The sequence below is a fragment of the Orbicella faveolata genome, unplaced genomic scaffold, assembly GCF_042242905.1.
Source record: "Orbicella faveolata isolate gen_17 unplaced genomic scaffold, um_ofav_v1 contig_12, whole genome shotgun sequence".
Taxonomy (NCBI): domain Eukaryota; kingdom Metazoa; phylum Cnidaria; class Anthozoa; order Scleractinia; family Merulinidae; genus Orbicella; species Orbicella faveolata.
The window spans coordinates 8,456,501-8,462,500 of NW_028301539.1; the positions used below are offsets into that span (position 1 = coordinate 8,456,501).

Sequence of the window (6,000 nt, forward strand, 5' to 3'; positions counted from 1 at the left end):
TATACATGAATTTATAGTTTCATGACCTATGCAATACATCCTTATTCTGTGGTTTATGTGGTTTGAGATCTCAATTGTGATTGGTTATTACACAATAAACATTCCAGGCATGTTTTAGGTGTTCACGGTTTTGTGAGTTTGACTGTAATAAGTATTTCTTTAAAAAATAGTGTTTCCTGCATTTTAAGAATACATTATTGGGAAACTTTGCTTGAACCCCTAACAAGTAAGCTGTTAGTGGTATTTCTGTCTTATGTAGTTTTGACTTGCAGGAGTCACAACCAGAAAGTACAGCATAAAAGATTTTCAATTGTTTACTCACATCACTCCTCTCCTATTGGCAAGCAAGCTTAAAATGCATAGGGCTGTTTGTACTTCAAGCATCAATTTTCAGGGTAGTTAATTTTTCAGACATTCTAAGGTGTCACCCATTATATTTAGAACATTCATATGAAGTGGGAGAAGTTGTGTATATCCACCTGTAGATTTGATCATTGACAAAAGAGCATGCATTTTCAATGTAATGGAAATTTTGATCATGTAACAAAACTGTCTCCTGTGCTTGGTGACATTCTTGTTGCCTCCTTAAGCAGAAAGACAGCATTATAATTAATCATTATATCCTTTGTTTACTCAGTTCCTAAATCTCTAGCATATCTCCCCCAAAAATACCAAAAGTTAATAGACAAGTGTACCCTTGTGTAAAGGTGGAGTTTTTTTTTATCTAACTTGAAGATACAATTAGTGCTCTTCACTTCTGCTGGAATGGTTTGCACCATCTCGCAAAGTATAACTAACTTAAAGTATAAGCAGGGTGTGGAGAAATGAAAACCAATTTTTTGGCCTATCCTTGAGCAGTAAACTGTAACTATAATGTACTTGTCTAAAAGTCATTCTCGCTAGCCCCAAAAAATTTAATCTCTCACAGTACTTCTGTAGTTTGAATTTCCTCAAAGAATTTCCCAAGGAACTGCTAGGCTTTGTGCTATCAGACATGACTTTCTTTGCAAGCTAATAAGTTCAGAAGCTAAAAGCTATTTTCTTGAGTCAAACAACTCCCTCATGTACATGTAGAAGGAGTTGAACTTGCTGTTTTTCCTTAACTTATAAGCCTTACAGGTAATACAGGTACTTAAATAATTAAGCTATTTAGTGAACTTCCAGGTTCTAATTTGTTTGAAATAAAATCAATATTGAGATGTTCATGCTAAAAGAACCATTCAATCTAGGACTCAAATCTTACCCAATCTGACCTCAAGGATAATCTTCATTTGCACATGACATGATCATATTCTAAAATCCAAAAACTAAAGAGTCACCAGTTAAAGTTTTTATCCTCATCAGGCATAAGAGGGGTGTATTTATATCTTTTAACAACTTTTCACCTTAATAACTTACTTTGTCCGGAAACAAGCACATTTTGAATTTCAGAGTTATGGTGGTGCGTAACATGGAGCTACGAAAGCATTTGTCAAAAAATATTTACTTATCTCGTGGCTTTTAGCCTTTTTACAAGTTAAAGTATTAGGAAAAGTGCTTAATATTTAGATGTTTGCTTGTTCAGTTCAGTTAATCAGCCACCTAGATATCCAAAGTAACTTCCAGATGTTTACAACATTTGCCTGCTGCAATGTTGGTGTACAATGGAGGTACACCAACATGGCAGTTTCATACTGGGCTCTGTAAATTTGCGCAAAATATTTCAACAAATATCTGAAGCTTGGGAAGATGCACAGCCTGTAGAGCTAAAACTTGGAAAGGTGTCTTCTTTATTTATCTCCTATAATATCACAATGTCTTGAATTTATCCACTGAATGGTCAATTCGAATTAATTTTTGTGTGACAGTGCAAACCAAGAATACCAGCTCTAGAACTCTGTCTACTTTTTTCCTAATTTAATTAATTAAAAGTCATTTGCTTTTACGCTTATTTAAAGTTTTCATCAGCAATGTATATGCTTTCATGAAAGGTTAGCACAGGCATCATGTTTGTCAGTACCATAGTTGCATCTTGTGTCATTGATTGTTGAGTACTGTTTGAGAAGGATCAAGAACCATTAATTTGATGTATTTCATGTGATCTGAAGAGTTCATGCAAGTCTTCTGAGTTGTCTTGCAGGTAGGATTGTCAAAGTTTAATTAGCATGTCTCTCTTACTTGGTATCTCTCTTACTTACTTTGTATAATTGCAATCAACAAATGACACTGGAAGATCTTCCTGTCTTTGCTGGGGTGATGTCATCCACTATTGCAATAGGCCTATTAGGAAAATTATTTCAAATATGATCCTTGCAACCTTTTCATGAAATATGTGATCTTGAACATGATGACACTTCAGTCTGGACTGAAAAGAAAAGAGTAACACTTTTGCAGTGTCTATGAATTGTTTGCATTCCATCTAGTGGCTTCAACGTTCTTCTCAGTTTATGTTTATTGTCCTGGTCCAAATAATTATAGACATGTTGATCTTCCATTTAGGTCTTAAAACTGTTTGCATTCCAGTTAGTGGCTTTTCTTTTGTTGTCCTCGGTCTGCATTGAATGTGCTGCTTTAAAAAACAGAAACAAAATATAAACAAATTGGGATGTCAAGTCATCTTGGCAAACATGCATATCTGGGGTTATGCAATCCCAAGCTTCCTCTTTTTGAAAAAGTCAGTAGATCTGATCTTGTCCTTGCCTTTAGATCATGAAGGTTATGCAGTCTTGAGTGACCATGATATAATTGTGTAGTCTAGATCTAGAATAAGGATTTAGTTTAGAATCACTCTGTCGTAAATGCTGTGTCTTTAGGGTTACCATGTGCCTGCATCTAAGCGATGTAGCTAATTTGACATGTAAACAACAAAAACATGTCAGGAGATATTTTATTTTGAATTTTTTTTTTTCCCAAGAGTGATTTTTGTACAATCACTTCATATATTTTTTTAATCCTATTTCAAAATTGTTCTGTAGCTTTTATGTTCACTGAAATTGAATATGGCAAAATGCAGACATAATTACAGCTAAATGGATAAAAAATATATCCTACATGCACCAAAGTTGAACACGAAAAGCCCCCGAAAAATTGAAAAATAGGGACCATGTATCCCCAAATGCAGTGGCACCAATGGAATCGTCTCCGTGTAGAGCTTTCTCTGCATGCAGGGTCACTGATTGATGTAGAAAAAATAGTTCATGTTCATGGGCAAAAGGGGAATATGGAGGTGCTGTTAGCAATTTACCACGTTTCAGAAGAGTGTATGGATTTACTATTTCGGAAAATTACATTCCATACTTGCTGCACCAGCAAGCCTAGTGTAATACTAATCATCCACTCGACATTTCAACAACAACAATAAAACCGAGGAAAACTACATAAACACAATATGGGTATCACTACCCTGAATCAAACGAAGGATACCAGAAATGTTACAGAAAATTCGTTTAAGATTTATTATCATTCCAGTTAAAGCCAACAAATGCATTTAGAAGCCGGAAAACGTCCAAAATCTCAAAGACTTGCGGTGTTCAAGTTTAATAATTATTCGCGCCAAAGCGTAATTTGAATATTATTTTCGCCGACTGCTTTGCAGTCCTTTTTTCGGCCGTGGCTTTGCCAGGCTTTTACCAATAGCCTTAAAAGAAATTCAGCCAAACATTTCACTAAACCCAATAAATTAACCAAGCAAAACGAGGAAGGCTCCATAATTTGTAAACGCAGTATGCATGACAACATACGAGCGTCAAAAGCTGTCAAGGGTAGCAAATCGATGGTTTTCCTTCTTCTCAAGGTAAACAGAAGAAGAAATTATAGCAGTCTACAAAGCGGCTGTCCTTACTAACACAAAGAAAACTTCAAAACTCGGCTGGCGGTATTTACAAATACAGTTCTATTACTTTTAGACGTGAGGTTATCGGTATACGACGAAAAACAACACAAAACTAAGCTTGTTTGTTTACAGTATGCAACTTTATATTCAACAACGACTCTAGTATTACTGTTTGAAATTTATCAAATTCCTCCCAGTATGGTTCCAAATCAGATAATCAGGGAGACTTTCAAACTCCTATTGAAGATATAAGCTTAACTTCTAAGCTTATCTTGCCGAAGCAACTACATAATTTTTATGGAAAACGCGAAAGTTTCTATGTGAAAAGTCGCTTACCACAATTTGGCAGTTCACTTCAGTTTGAATCCTATAGGCAGAAACTTCCAGCAAAAGTTGCGAAGACTGAACTGAACTAATCTTTTCGATAGATCAACGAATCAACTACTCTTTTCCCGCTGTGTTTTTTCCTCTAAACACAAGAAACACGTTTGATTTCTCTTGTTGATCACCTGATGAAATCATGTGACTTCTTGCACGGCTGCACATCTCGACGCGCGAAGTTGTGTAGTCTTCTGAGTAAGTTTTTCGGGTATTCCAGCTCTTTCCTATAGCCGTCGTTCGCTCTGCCTCACGGCATTGTTCGGTATTATTTCATATCCTTTCTCTAGCCGTAACTCGATCTAATTCACAGCACTGTTCAGTACTATCTCGCCTCCTTTCTAGCCCTGGCCCGCTCTTTCGCGATCTTCTTCGCCACTTCTTTGGCTGTCAATCCTTGCTCTCTGCCGTTCTCTTTCACGTTCTGCTTCAGTTAAACCCTATCTTGAAAACGTTAGATCAACCCCTCCGACCGTTTGTTAACATAACAAATAGAAATAAGTTTTTTTTTCCCCCCTGACTTTTCTGAAAAATCCCGCCCAGAACAGATGGCATTCCCTAGCTTCCCCGTGAGGGCTACCGCGAGACGCCCCTCCCCTTCCCCCAGAGTCTGTACGGACGGCGTTCGCTCGCTCGCTCGTACGCTGACGTCATAACCAAATTTTCTCGGCTTGATGGCTTACCAATTTTACTTACCCATGGTGCTTCGCTGGCGCGCTTCGCGCGCTGAAGCTCCGCTATAACGAACACCTGCGGGGTAGAGAAGGAAGGGCTCTGATTGGAGGCAATTGGCACACAGCATAGCCGACGCAATACAACATGGGACTCGATCAATACTTTTGTTTAATTTCAACAGTCTGAATGGCTAGTTCTTCCTATGATACGTGCGTGTAGGGAGTCATGGTAGTTCTATCCGTCACCGTGGACTGGGTGTTTCTTGATGATTCCCTGCAGGCAAGTCTTAATTGGCCATTCATTCAATAAAAACACATTTTCCGAATTGTAAAACTGTTTCATCTCGAGTAGTCCGAAATATCAGTCATCTTCTGCCCTCTGCCCTAAGGTGGTGATAGACACTACTCGCAAAGCGTGTAAAAACACATTATCCGAATTGTAAAATTGTTTCATCTCGAGTAGTCTGAAATTTCAGTCATCTTCCTCCCCCTGCCCTAAGGCCGTGATGGACACTGCCCACAAAGCGTGTCGGGAGAAATTTTCGCTCGAGCTCATTTTCATTTTTTTTTTTGCCGAACGGGAAACATCGCGATATGGAAATATGACTTACAGGAGGTTTGCTCGCTTCCAACGCTGAGAGAAATCCCTAATAACATCCATATCAAATCTTTCTCAGGCCGAGCGTCAGCCGTAGATGTCTGGTACTACATTCACAAAGCCGTCATTTTCAGTGACAACTGAGTTTAGGAATCGAAGCTCCGCGGTACTTCGAATCTTCACGGTTGAACAGAAAATTATTTCCTTCTTGCATCTTGGAATTCCATCTTAACTTGCCGGAATTAAACTTAGCTTCGGGACTTTCTTTTTGGCTAGCTCGACTTTTGTCTGAAGTACATCGATGTATCGCTGGCCAAAAAAAAAAAAAAATGGTTGTTGACAGATATTATTTTTTGTTCGACGCCAAGAGAGCTGAGAAGTAAAACCTACGAAGAAAAGGGTTGAAAATAATTCGAAAACAAAGCAATGTTTCGTCATTGAAAACTTGTGTAAAGCTTGATTAATTGAGTTTCGCCCGCTGTTTTTTCTCATTAATCAAAGAATCATCAGCAGCTTGCTTTTAGGCAATGATCATTTCA

General features: G+C 38.0%; 1 long non-coding RNA gene across 1 annotated transcript; it reads right to left on the reverse strand.

Moving 5' to 3' along the window:
* Positions 1-1,752: 1,752 nt before the first annotated feature.
* On the reverse strand, positions 1,753-4,492 carry LOC149116434 (uncharacterized). The gene is made up of 2 exons (XR_016205768.1): positions 4,148-4,492; positions 1,753-2,545 (listed from the first exon to the last, which is right to left on the reverse strand). It is a non-coding gene; the product is annotated as an uncharacterized LOC149116434 (long non-coding RNA).
* Between the last annotated feature and the right edge of the window lie 1,508 nt (positions 4,493-6,000).